The sequence below is a fragment of the Pristiophorus japonicus genome, chromosome 1 (genome assembly GCF_044704955.1).
Source record: "Pristiophorus japonicus isolate sPriJap1 chromosome 1, sPriJap1.hap1, whole genome shotgun sequence".
Lineage (NCBI taxonomy): Eukaryota > Metazoa > Chordata > Chondrichthyes > Pristiophoridae > Pristiophorus > Pristiophorus japonicus.
The window spans coordinates 184,782,568-184,797,026 of record NC_091977.1 but is presented as its reverse complement, the minus strand read 5'-3'; positions in this window follow the sequence as shown (position 1 = coordinate 184,797,026).

The window sequence follows — 14,459 nt, the reverse complement described above, 5'->3', positions numbered from 1 at the left end:
GCAGCAATGTACAGCGTGCTGAGAGATGCAGCATATGTCCCCTGCTGCTGCCTGGAAGGAGCCGGAGGCATAGAAGGCCATCGCCACAGTCACCTTCACCTTGATGGGCAGCATAGCCCTGTTGGCGCTGGTAGGCTGTAGGTCTGCCTGTAGGAGCTGGCCTATCTCTGTCAGCACTTCTTTTCGGAAACGCAACCTTCTAACGTACTGCGCCTCAGAGATGTGGAGGTATGAGCAATGTTCCCTGTAAACCCGCAGGGGGTAAGGTCTCCTCCCCATACGTCTGCGACCTCTTCGAATCTGTGGCCCACCATGGCCAAGAACCCTTCTTTCAGCTTGAAGCCACCTGCCAAAAGCATCCAGCATGATACGCTGGCGAACAAGTATTGCCCCCATTGAAATCTCTCACTGACCTTGTAAATGAAGTGTCAGGGCACATAAAAGTGCCATTTGCAACTTGCAGCCTCACGCAGCCATAGCAGTCACTGACAACTGTGATATAAGATCCTCCAGCATCCATTTAAATATGCAACCAGTAGCGTCTGCTGCACCTTGAGACCACCTGTTTTTTTCAGGCATTTCCTGGGGCGGTCATTAAATGAGGCGTTAGGGCCAAAGGTTCCATCTGGGACGCTAGCATAGCCTTGCACATTTGATGTCATAATCACAGAGGGCAGGGCAGTAAGTTTTTGCACTGGTGCAAACCAATAGCAAAATCTTCCGGCCGGGCACTAAATCCTGGATGCCCAGAATCATGCCCAGAACCAGCATTTAACGCCCTGCTGGGGCATTAAACGAGGTGCAAATTAGCCGAAAATCCAGCCCATAGCGACTTGACACCTTTCGCCATGAGGATTGTGATGTTAGCGGGCATGCAACGCTCGCTGGGCACCTGATCTATAAACCTCAGTAGCACCGCCCCCCCCCCCCCCCCCCCACCACTCCCCCCACTTTACTGCCTCATGCCAACAGCGCCAGGGAGCGGAGACGTGAATCAGCCGGCTCGCGACTGGTGGGACGCTCCAAAGGGATGCGCCCCAGATATTAAAGAACTTCCATTCCAAAGATTAATTATGAGTGGCAGAAAGCGCAGGATGTATCTGAAGACAAATAATGGCTGCTTAGTCCCTGGAGTGTTGCGGGCTGTCAAAGGACTTTGCATTTCATCCCACAGCATATCGCCATTCTGCACTCCCCTGGGGGCTGGTGTGCAGACTCCAGTACCCTCCCCTTTAATGGTTGGAAGGCGCCTTCGCCAATGCTCACTCCTGATTACACAACACCTCATATTCATTATCGCTTGGAGCCTAACGCCACTCATCTATGGCATTAGCACCTGGTTTAATGTTCCCCTGCATTCTTTGAGTGCTGAGACTGAATTTAGCGGGCAGTGAGATTGCTTAGTACTTGGCGCTAAACTTCCAACTTGTCAAACGTTAACGCCCTAACCAATAATGAATTTCTAGCCCGTAACATTATTTTTTACTTTTTAAAAAAAGTTTGTTCATCTTTATTTCAGGTTTACCTTTTCCCCATGTGAGAACTCCAATCTTTGTCTTGCTCTCTATAAATTTTTTTTAAAGTTCGAGTAAAAAGAGCTTATTCACTTCCTGGTTCTCAGTCTGTGAGAAACCTGCATTATGATTGGCTGCTTAGACAGCTTGTTGACATCACAGCAGCTCACGTTAGGGATTCCCCATTAACCTACACTGATCTCAACTGAACATTGGAAAAGCCAAACATCTCGTCACAGAGATCGCGAGATCTTTGTGCGAAGCTTATTTCGGGGCCAGTGGCAAATGCCTTTGCTTTGCCACTGACCGCAAATTCCGGGCCACTGTTTTTAAGAAATCTCCAACAATTAAAATTAAAGGAATGAGACTCCACACTTGTTGCAGTTAATTTTCAGCATCAGGCAGGTTGACTGGCAGTAATAAACACATTATCACGTTGTTAAAGGGGTACTTAAACTTGAAATTACTGACTTCTTATCTGCCGTGCAAGTATAGGAACTTCACGCCACTCAATGCATTTGAATGGTGAGCCAGACAATCAGATGCTGTTTTCGCAAAGATAACAATGGAGCGGCGCATCTCTGACAGCAACTTTAGAATTTCTGCGTTTAATCATACATTTATCCTCACCTGAAGTTGCTGTGGCATTTGTGTATAAATAACAACGAGCACTACTAGGCTCGCCATTATTTTGACAGCAAATTTTGGGCCATTGTTGTTACATATAGCAACCAGAGCAGCTATTACCCCACTATTGCAAATATGGCTTTACCAATGATCTGTGTGAGCTGTTGTCATTCCAACAACAAAAAGAATAGTAAGGGAAGCTGAGAGTTTCTATTATCAAGAAAAGAATTATCAGGCTGGGTGCAGAGAAATATTTTGAAAGGCAATGGGAAAATGAAAGCCAAGGCTCACAAGGGTAAATTTCTGCACAGATCATCACATGCCAGAGCCCATATTGAAATGATCATGCTCTGTTGCATAGCCTGCCTGATTTTTCATGGAAGTTAATGAAAATTGGGTGGGCTGTCATGCGCTCCAGACTTACGATGCTTTGTGCCAGGAGTGCAGAAGCAACATTTTTTACCTTTGGCTCTAAAAAAGCTACGGAATTCAAAAAACAACTCTCAAAAAACACCAGCAAAAATAGATAATCCAGTCATTTATCGAACTGCTCTTTTTAGGACCTTGCAGTGCTCAAATGGGCTGTCATGTTTCCCTACATTGCAACAGTGACTACAATTCAAAATACTTAATTTGCTGTGATGTGCTTTGGGATGTCCTGAGGTTGTGAAAGGCACTATCTAAATGCAAGTTCTTTCTTTAATACCATGGGCCATAATCTTCACAGCAAATTCTATGTGCCACTTTTGAAAGGATTTTTAATATTTCAAATATACCAATGCATTCTCTTTGCCTAACTTTCTCAGTATTTCCTAGTCGAATCGAATTAAATTAGTCAAGCTTGACCCGTCCTTACATATCTGTGTTGATTGTATCTGATCATTCAGATTTATATATAACTTATTAAAAGCACAATGTCATTCCCCAAAAAAACACTTTTAGATGACTAACTAAGCACTTCTCCTCAGCTTGTCAATAAACTATCACTACCTTATGAAGCTGCAGGGAAGAAAATAGCACATGTAACCTGAACACCTACTAATGGTTAGTTGAAGTGACCTTCAGACATTGATGTTCAGTTGATAATTGGCTCCTTTGCTCTCCATCATTTTCCATTAAATGCTTGCACTGCTTAAATCCAAAGACTTTTTATTGACATTACAAGCTAGAAAATCTTTGTTCGCTGCAGGTAACCCCATTCTCCCAATAATCCAACAGATAAAATCCCTTTGCAACAAAATAAGGAAAAAAATAAAAATCTGAGCAACTTTGCCAAATGCAGTATTAAAAGTTTTGACAACATAAATCAAGATAGAAGTGAATATACTGAGACACGGATAATAACTTATAGCTAACATAATAAAATAAATGTGATAACTAGGTGAATTGTTAAACAAATTAAAGTTGCCAATGTCCATACCCAGATGCCAATAGTGAAGAGAAACAATGGCGGTTCCAGGAAAATTGCGAGCGTCATTTTTAAATTCTAAAGGTGAGAAACTTGCAATATAGAGAACTTCTTTTTACAGAGTATTATTTATCACAGGGAGTGCCAACATTCTTAGAATTGTAAAAAAAAACTATTGCCTGTGATTTTTTTCCCATGCTCAGCTTATAACAGAGGTAGTTTTATAAATGGGATCCTTCTGGTGAAGGTTAGGGGAATTTATTCATGACATCTAATTTGTTGAACCAAATGTTCACAAACTATTAACACACATGCATCCAGATGCAACATACCAGCAGTGTTTCCTAATTAATGCCATTATGTGTCATACTTTTTAGTTGCCTCTATGTAAAAAAGAACGAATTCTTGTTTCTAAAATGTAAATAATATAGTTTTACCAATCTGCAACATAACAATATGCACTTCAAAAAATAAACTACTTAACAACCTTTGAATAATTTTGTTTTAATTATGTTTGATTTAGAATGTAAATAGCTATGAGGCAGTGCACTGACTTCCATTAAATCCAGATGCAGTCGTTAAATTCAGCAAAATCCGTGAATTAATATTCTGGCCTTCCTTTGTGAGATCTCTATGACCTGATCAGTAAAGAATACTTCTAAAAGCAAATTTAATTAGTATGTGATATTGGGAAAGTTAAAAATGACCTTGAGTGATATTGAATTAAACCATAAATCAAACACGCTATTTAAACTGGTCTTGACATATGTTGCCTTTATAATGATGTATAACCATTGCTGCTTCAGTGTCAAACATGTTAACTGGTACTGATCTGCTGAACTTTGAATTGACTACACTACGCAATTATCATCAAATTGAAATCAACTATGGTTATTATAAAACATGTAATCATGCAGAAAGTAATTAACTGCAAAAAGAAACCCAAATTTCATGTCAATTTTTGATTAATACTGTGATCCTGGCTTAAAATGTAATAATCTCTCGCATGAACCATTATCAATTCAAAGTTTTGGCAATGGTCAATCATCCGTATCCATTTTGGCCAATTGAAATGCTTTAATAGATCTTTAAGTTGTTTGGGAGAGTGCTTACTAACCAAATTTAGCTTTTATAATGGCTCTGTTGGAGAACTGGTGGTTCTTCGACAACAGCTTCCAGGCCTGCTACTATCGAAACGTAAAGAAAATACGACGTTATTTTGGCAGCCAGACTAACCTTCAAAACAATTGTGGATGTCCAGCCCTGCACATGTCTAGTTGTTCTAAAGTCACCATTTACTTCAATGTTGGTACCTTCCTTAATAGTTGGTAAAGCAAAAGGCAGACTCCGTTACTTGCACGGAGAGCACAAGTGTTTCAGCTGGTCACCCTGCCAATGGCCATGTATTTTTGAGGTTTCTCTGCCTTTGATGGCATACCACTCTGCCACTTATGCTACAATCTAAATTAGTGACACCTTCAAAGACATCTTTTGCATGCTGTCTCTAATGGTTGAACATGGCTTATATTTGGAGTTTACCATCTACAGCAGTAGTTCCTTTGACAGCAAACTAATATCTTCATGGTGATGACAGATTAGTTTTTGGCTTTTCATCTCGCAGCCATCTCCACTAGGTTCATAACCCATAACTGAATCTTCATCTCCACAAAGGGCTGTATCCTTTTAACTCTTAGTTGATAAGAGTTGGTAATTACTATTGATTTTCGTTTGATTAAACGTGAAATTAATTCAAAAAGAAAATCTTTGTTTATATTGAAAATCAAAGTTCAATAAATAAACTTAAAGGATTAATTTAACCCCATGCTATTCTGAGCCATGAGGTATAAAGCAGATTAAATTAATTATAATAATGGAGGAGGCACTCTTATTGCATCAAGCTCATTTGTTAAACCCAACATCTCTTTCAAGTCGGGATTATGACACTGATTATAATTAATGTACTTCTCCTACACTTCGCCATGCCTAATTAAAAAGTAGTTAAATGGTCCATATACATTCCCACCCACTTAACACACTTTTTTTTCCAAAATCCAAAGAGTACTCATGCACATATTCCAAAAGAAGATACATATTTTTCTTCAGCACATCATTATTTTTAAAATGCTGTCACAGTTCGACACCTTTGTTTTGCAATGACATGTCTGATTTGGATCATAGTGCTAAACTGAGTTAAAATGGGGAAACGATCTTAGCCGATATTTGGGAAATTAGGTCTATTTATATTGTACCTTTGTCTTACAAGATGTACACAGCTAACATTCCTTCAAGTCGATGGTGCAATAGAATTGTACCTTTGTGGTATAGGGAGCAATTCTTTCTTAAAGTTGTCAGACCTCGTGATGCTGTGGCCTAGAAATTCCACGTAGTAACGCTGGCTGTTAACGTCGGTTTTCTTTAAAAAAATGATGGCTGCCTTGCCTCTGCCAGATTCCGGCACGAGACTGCGGCAGCTGTCATTTTGGAGAGATCGGCAGTGCTACCATTGCCTGTGCTCGTCTCTCCAATATAAATGTGCAGGTTATGACGTCGAATGGTGTGCAACACCTAATTTGACGCATGACTCCAATTTTGGACATTGCCATACGCCCTCTCCTAATCACGCATGGAAGAACATATGTGCAGCAGTTGTACAGAGACGCTGCCAGTGCTTCTTAAAGGGACACACACATCTTTCAGGTAAGGTTTAATTTCAGCTTTAGTACTTTTTAATTTTTTTATTGAAGTAGTGGCTTGCTACAATACATTTAAAAAGTTGTTAAAATGTGCATGGAGTACTGCTGGATGCTTGCAAGGCTTTGGATGTTAAAGGAAGACCTCTGAGAAGACCACTTGCTCTCAGTCCTGGGGCTGTAGTTGCAGTCCCCCTTGGGCTGCAACAGCACATGGAGGATCAAGCAGAGTCAGCAAAGGGGACAAGCTGCTCACAAAGGGAAGAGGAAGAAGCAGAAAAGGAGGAAATAGAAAAGGAAGAAGCAGAAGAGGAGGAAGCAGAAGGAAGGAGGCAACCCACACAGCCTCTTGCTGGCCGGGGAAACTTGGATCGAATCATCCGCATGTGGAACCAGTGAACACAACCCCAATTCCCTTTCAACATTTGTCCCACACCTTACCTTCCTTTTGTTACTGACTATCACAGAATTCTCATAGCCACAATGCTGAAATGTAAGCCACTACAAAGCAAACTTTTCAATCCAACTTTATACATATATGCATCCAATATTGCATCAAAAAACCAATGACTCACCCTTGTGCATTCATTTAATGACTGTCCTGCATGTGCATTTGCCTATCCTAGTGATGTCACACAGTGCTACCACAGCAGCTGCAGCATAGCTGCTGGAAGGCTGCTGAATTTCAGTGGGGTCACTGCAGATGGCCTTGCAGGACGACCTTGAGGAGCTGGTGGCTGGGTGCAGCATGCTTATACCATGCTTATACCATGCTATGGGCCATCAGCAGCAGACTTGTATTCCATCAGAATCTGTAGCCTCATGACCCAGCATTTCCGTCACTCTACCATAAAGCCAGGTGACCAACCCTGAATCAATGAGGAGTTTTTTCTTATTCGTTCATGGAATGCAAGCGTCGCTGGCAAGGTCAGTATTTATTGCCCATTCCTAATTGCCCTTGAAAAGGTAGTGGTAAGCAGCCTTCTTGAACTGCTATAGTCCGTGTGGTGAAGGTACACCGATAATGCTGTTAGGGAGTGAGTTCCAGGATTTTGATCCAGCGACAATGAAGGAACGGCGGTATATTTCCAAGTCAGGATGGTGTGGAACTAGGAAGGAAACTTGCAGGTGATGGTGTTCCTATGCGTTTGCTGCTCTTGGCCTTCTAGGCAGTAGAGGTCACAGATTTGGAAGGTGCTGCCGCAGAAGTCTTGGCGATTTGCTGCAATGCATCTTGCAGATGGTAGTCACTGCAGCCACAGTGCACTGGTGGTGCAGGGAATGAGTGTTTAAGGTGGTGGTTGGGGGGTCAGTCAAGCAGGCTGTTTTGTCCTGGATGGTGTTGAGCTTCTTGCATGCTGTTACATAAGAAATAGGAGCAGGGGTAGGCCATTTGGTCCCTCAAGCCTGCTTCGCCTTTCAATAAAATCATGGCTGATCTGATCTTGGGCTCAGCTCCACTTCTGTGCCCTCTCCCCATAACCCTTATTGTTTAAAAATCTGTGTATCTCCACCTTAAATATATTCAATGACTCAGCCTCCACATCTCTCTCGGACAGAGAATTCCCCAGATTTACAACCCTCTGAGAGAAGAAATTCCTCCTCATCTCAGTTCTAAATGGGCGACCTCTTATTCTTAAACTATTCCCCCTAGTTCTAGATTCTCCCACGAGTGGACGCATCCTCTCTACATCTACCCTGTTGAGTATCCTCAGTATCTTATATGGCTCAATAAGATCCCCTCTCATTTTTCTAAACTCCAATGAGTATAGGCCCAACGTGCTCAATTGTTCTTCATAAGTCAACCCCTTCATCTCAGGAATCAACCTAGTGAACCTTCTCTGAACTGCCTCCAATGCAAGTATATCCCTCCTTAAATAAGGAGACTAAAACTGTATGCAGTACTCTACAGGTGTGGTCTCACCAATACCCTATACAGTTGTAGCAGGACTTCTCTGCTTTTATACTCCATCCCCCTTGCAATAAAGGCCAACATTCCTTTTGCCTTCCTGATTACTTGCTGTACCTGCATAATATCTTTTTGTGTTTCATGCATAAGAATCCCCAGGACCCTCTGTACTGCAGCATTTTGTAAGCTCGCTTCATTTAAATAATAATTTGCGTTTTTTATTTTTCCTGCCAAAGTGGATGACCTCACACTTTCCCACATTATACTCCATCTGCCAAATGTTTTCTCACTCACTTAGCCTGTCTATATCCCTTTGCAGATTATTTGTGTCCTCCTCACAACTTGCTTTCCTACCCATCTTTGTATCATCAGCAAACTTGGCTACATTACACTCGGTACTTTTATCCAAGTCATTAATATAGATTGTAAATAGTTGCGGCTGCAGCACCGATCCCTGTGGCACCCCACTGGTTACTGTTTGCCAATCGGAAAAAGACCTATTTATCCCGACGCTGTTTTCTGTTAGTTAGCCAACCCTCTATCCATGCTAATATATTACCGACAACCCCCTGAGCTCTTATCTTGTGCAGTAATCCTTTATGTGGCACCTTATCGAATGCCTTCTGGAAATTCAAATACACCACATCCACTGGTTCCTCCTTATCCACCCTGCTCGTTACATCCTCAAAGAACTCCAGCAAATTTGTCAAACATTATTTCTGTTTCATAAAGCCATGCTGACTCTGCTTGACTGCATTATGATATTCCAAATGTCCTGCTACTACTTCCTTAATAATAGACTTCAGCATTTTCCCAACGACAGAAGTTAGGCTAACTGGTCTATAGTTTCCTGATTTCTGTCTCCCTCCTGTTAGAGCTGCACTCATTCAGGCAAGTGGAGAGTATTCCATCACACTCCTGACTTGTGCCTTGTAGATGGTGGAAAGTATTTGGGGAGTCAGGAGGTGAGACACTTGCCACAGAATGCCCAGCCTCTGACCTGCTCTTGTAGCCACAGTGTTTATGTGGCTGGTCCAGTTAAGTTTCTAGTTAATGGTGACCCCCAGGATATTGACGCTGGGGGATTCGTCGATGGTAATGCCATTGAATGTCAAGGGGAGGTGGTTAGAATCTCTTTTATTGGAGATGGTCATTGCCTGGCACTTATGTGGCATGAATGCTACATGCCACTTCATAGCATTGTCGATGACACCTTCCATCACTTTGCTGATGATTGAGAGTAGATTGATGGGGCGGTAATTGGCCAGATTGGATTTGTACTGCTTTTTGTGGACAAGACATACCAGGACAATCATACACATTGTTAGGTAGATGTCAGTCTTGTAGCTGTATTGGAACAGCTTGGCTATTCTGGAGCACAAGTCTTCAGCATGATAGCCGGGATGTTGTTAGGGCCCATGGCCTTTGCTTTATGCAGTGCGCTCAGCTGTTCATTGATATCAAATGAAGTGAATCGAATTGGCTGAAGACTGGCTTCTGTAATGGTGGGGACCCCAGGAGGAGGCTGAGTTGGGTGATCCACTTGACACTTGGTTGTGAATGCTGCAGCCTTGTATTTTACACTCACGTGCTGGGCTCAGCCGTCATGGAGGATGGGAATATTCATGGAGCCTCCTCCTCCCGTCATTTGTTTAATTGTCCACCACCATTCACAACTGGATGTAGCAGGACTGCAGAGCTTTGATCTGATCCGTTGATTGTGAGAACGCTTAACTCTGTCTATAGCATGCTGTTTCTGTTGCTTAGCATGTATGTAGTCCCGTGTTTTATCTTTACCAAGTTGTGACCTCATTTTTAGGTACACCTGCTGTTACTTCTGGCATGCTCTTCTACGCTGCTCATTTAAGCAGAGTTGATACCGTGGGTTCATGGTATATGCTGGACCATGAGGTTACATATTGTGCTAGAATACAATTCTGTTGCTGCTCATGGCCCACAGCGCCTCATGGATGTCCAGTTCTGAATCTATCTCATGTAGCATGGAGTTAGTGCCACACATGATGGAGGGTGCCCTCAGTTTGAAGATGGAACTTCGGGGCCGAAATTCACCGTCCCTGAAGGGACAGGTACCGTGAGGTTTGGGCGTCTGATTGAAAAAAATCATTCGGCTGCCGGGGTCGGGTGTTTTTCCCTTCCCGAGCCATATTCAGCTCGGAGGGGATTTAACAGCTGTCCACTTCCGCCGATGTCTTCAGGCAGTGCTCCCGCAAGGTTTCCCAGTCGGAGCACGAACGCGACGCCGCTGGAGTTTTGCTGCGATCAGGACCCTTTGGTAGGAAATTAGTTTTATTAATTTTTAATTTTAATTAAAAGTGCAATAAGTTTTATTAATTGTTTTGACTCCATTAAGTGGAGTGCTGCTCAGAGGTTTTCACAGACTTTTGTACAACTTTCAGGTCTGACTGTTTAGTAGAGACCTGTCGGCCTCATTGTGGGTTGCAGAGAGCTGCTTGGCAGGGTTCACCCTCAGGATGGGAGGAGTGTTGGGAGGGCAACACTTCGTACACCTGGTCAGAAGCAAGGTGGCATGCAGGAGAAGGTGTCACCATCAGCACCGTGCAGAAAGGCAGCGGGCAAGGGAGGCAGCAGCCATGGCTACACAACTGAGAGAAGAGCGTGAATTGTGTGCAGACCTGCAGCAGGAGAGGGTAGCCAGGAGGGAGATGGGATCAGGAGGAGGGTGAGGGATGCTGCCTCCATCCCCCCTCCAAATACTGGGAGAAAAGCCTTTCCAGCAAGAGCCTCCACAGGAGCCCGAGAATGAGGAGGACCAGGGAGATGACCAGCAGGCAGCTGCCAGGGGAGGTGGGGGAAGGAGGCCCTACCCTCAAAGTGCTACAGACCTCAGTTCTCCTTCCTCTAGTTCAGTGATGAGCAATGCCTGCGAAGGCTATGATTTTGGAAATAAGTACTCAGGGAGCTCTGCACTGTCCTGTGAGAAGATCTGCAGCCTCCAACAAGGCTCAGGACAGCCCTCACCATGGAGACCAAGGTTACCATCGCCTTGACTTTTTACGCCATGGGGTCTTTCCAGTCTGCCACTGCAGACATTGGCAACATCTCACAATTCTCGGCACATCGGTGCATCATCAGCATCATAGGCAGTCCCGCAGAATCAAGGAAGATTTGCTTCCACTCTAAAAATGATTCCTTATGTGGCTGAACAGTCCAATATGAGAACCACAGTCCCTGTCACAAGTGGGACAGATAGTTGTTGGGGGAAGGGGTGGGTGGGACTGGTTTGCCGCATGCTCTTTCTGCTGCCTGCGCTTGATTTCTGTATTTTCTCGCCGATGAGACTCGAGATGCTCAGCGCCCTCCCGGATGCACTTCCTCCACTTAGGGCGGTCTTTGGCCAAGGACTCACAGGTGTCAGTGGGGATGTTGCACTTTATCAGGGAGGCTTTGAGGGTATCCTTGTAATGTTTCCTCTGCCCACCCTTGGATCGTTTGCCATGAAGGAGTTCCGAGTAGAGCGCTTGCTTTGGGAGTCTCGTGTCTGGCATGCGAACAATGTGGCCTGCCCAGCGGAGCTGATCAAGTGTGGTCAGTGCTTCAATGCTGGGGATGTTGGCCTGGTTGAGGACGCTAATGTTGATACATCTGTCCTCCCAGGGGATTTACAGGATCTTGCTGAGACATCGTTGGTGGTATTTCTCCAACAACTTGAGGTGTCTACTGTGTATGGTCCATGTCTCTGAGCCATACAGGAGGGCTGTTATTACTACAGCCCTGTAGACCATGAGCTTGGTGGCAGATTTGAGGGCCTGGTCTTCGAACACTCTTTTGCTTAGGCGGTAGAAGGCTGCACTGGCGCACTGGAGGCGGTGTTGAATCGCGTTGCCAATGTCTGCTCTTGTTGATAAGAGGCTCCCGAGGTATGGGAAATGGTCCACGTTGTCCAGGGCCGTGCCGTGGATCTTGATGACTGGGGGGCAGTGTTGTGCGGCGGGAACAGGTTGGTGGAGGACCTGTGTCATAAGGATGTTTAGCATAAGGCTTTCGTACGCCTCAGTAAATACGTTGACTATGACTTGGAGTTCGGCCTCTGTATGTGCGCAGACGCAGGCATCGTCCGCGTACTGTAGCTCGACGACAGAGGTTGGGTGGTCTTGGACCTGGCCTCGAGACGACAAAGGTTGAACAGGTTGTCATTAGTTCTGTCGTTAAGTTCCACTCCAGCGGGGAACTTGTTGCCTGTGAGGTGGAGCATGACAGCGAGGAAGATTGAGAATAAGGGTTGGGAGCGATGATGCAGCCCTGTTTGACCCCGGTCCGGAGTGGATTGGGTCTGTAATGGATCCGTTGGTAAGGATCATGACCTGCATGTCATCATGGAGCAGGCGGAAGATGGTGTCGAACTTTTGGGGGCATCCGAAACGGAGGAGGACGCTCCATAGACCCTCACAGTTGACAGTGTCAAAGGTCTTTGTAAGGTCAAAGGCGGCCATGTATAAGGGCTGGTGCTGTTCCCTGCATTTTTCCTGCAGCTGTTGCGCTGTAAAAATCACATCGGTGTATCTGGCAGGTCACAGATGTAGTGTACATCTCCTTCCCGATGATAAGGGACAAACAGTTGGAGTGGCAGGACGGATTTGCCCGAATGGCAGGGTTCCCGAGGGTGCAGGGTGCCATTGACTGCACACACGTTGAGCTGAGGGCACCACATTATCACCCCGAGATCTTTGTGAACCGCAAAGGCTTCCATTCACTGAATGTGCAACTCGTGTGTGACCACCACTGTCGGATCCTGGCAGTTGATGCGAGGTACCCAGGCAGTAGCCATGATTCGCTCATTCTGTGCCAGACCAGTGTGCTTGCCGCCTTCACTGGCCCGAATCAGGATTGTGGTTGGCTGCTTGGGGACAAGGGATATCCCCTGTCCACTTGGCTGCTCATTCCACTGTGGAACCCCAGGACAGTGCCAGAGCATGTGTACAATGATGCACATTGCGCCACCAGGTGCATCATCGAGCAATGCACAGGCATCCTCAAGTAGAGGTTCCGGTGCCTGGACCGCTCTGGTGGCACCTTGCAGTACTCTCCTCAATGGGTCTCCATAATCATCATGATCTGCTGCAAGCTGCACAACCTGGCCATCATGAGGGGACAGCCGCTGGAGGTCGAGCCAGCAGTACCACCTGAGGAGGAGGAGGAGGTCAAGCCAGCAGTAGTGGAGGAGGAGGAGGAGGATGAGGAGGATGTTGAGCCAGCAGTGGATGAGGAGGAGGAGGAGGATGTTGAGCCAGCAGTGCAGGAGGAGGAGGAGGAGGAGGAGGAGGAGGAGGAGGAGGAGGAGGATGTTGAGCCAGCAGTGCAGGAGGAGGAGGAGGAGGAGGAGGAGGAGGAGGAGGAAGAGGAGGAGGAGGATGTTGAGCCAGCAGTGCAGGAGGAGGAGGAGGAGGAGGAGGAGGAGGAGGAGGAGGTTGAGCCAGCAGTGGAGGAGGAGGAGGAGGAGGAGGAGGAGGAGGAGAAGGAGGAGGAGGAGGAGGAGTTGGTGTTGTCGTCCCCATCACAACTCTTTTTAAAGGAGACAAAATTAACAGTTAAATCAAGTGCTCCCCTGGGGGATACTCCAAACATTTTTCAAATGCCCTTTTTTTTGTTTTTTTTGTATTTTTTGCAGTTGTTTTTTTGTGGGTTTTATTGGGCACTAAAATCATAATTTTTTATAAGTGCCCCCTATAAAAGGGGAGGGGGACACTAAAACCGGCAATTAAAACAAATTAAACTTTAAAACATATAAAATCAAATTAAAATTTGTTTCGTCCCCATCACAATCCTGGAAGGGAACTGCAGCTGCATCTGATAGCTGCTCACTTCTGTTTATCCTATGCACACATGACCCTTCAGCTACCACTTTCAATGGCCATCGCAATGAGTGCCTCAATGCAGAATTGACCACTCCCAAATGAAACACCTTGCCAGATGTTGGGGTAAAAAGAAGACTACTCTTCTTCAAGGTGGACTCCCTAGTATAAGAAATCGACACCTGCCCGTATAGTGATCATGGAATCACTCAGATGAAACCTCGGTTCAACCAAGCATGCAGGGGAAGGGTTCACGGATGGACCTTCTCAGAACAGTGGTTGCTACATCGACAGTAATACATTTTCTGAGGTGTGCAACCCTCCTACAAAACCACTGATTGGCCTACTGCTATCAATGAAGTTACATTGATTTGTTGACCCTTATCAGACTGGCTGAGTGGCTCTCCCCACCTGTCCATCTCCCATCACGTCACCCTTCCAGAAAGTGTTGTTCAGTGGTATAAACTTTTCCTCAGTTCC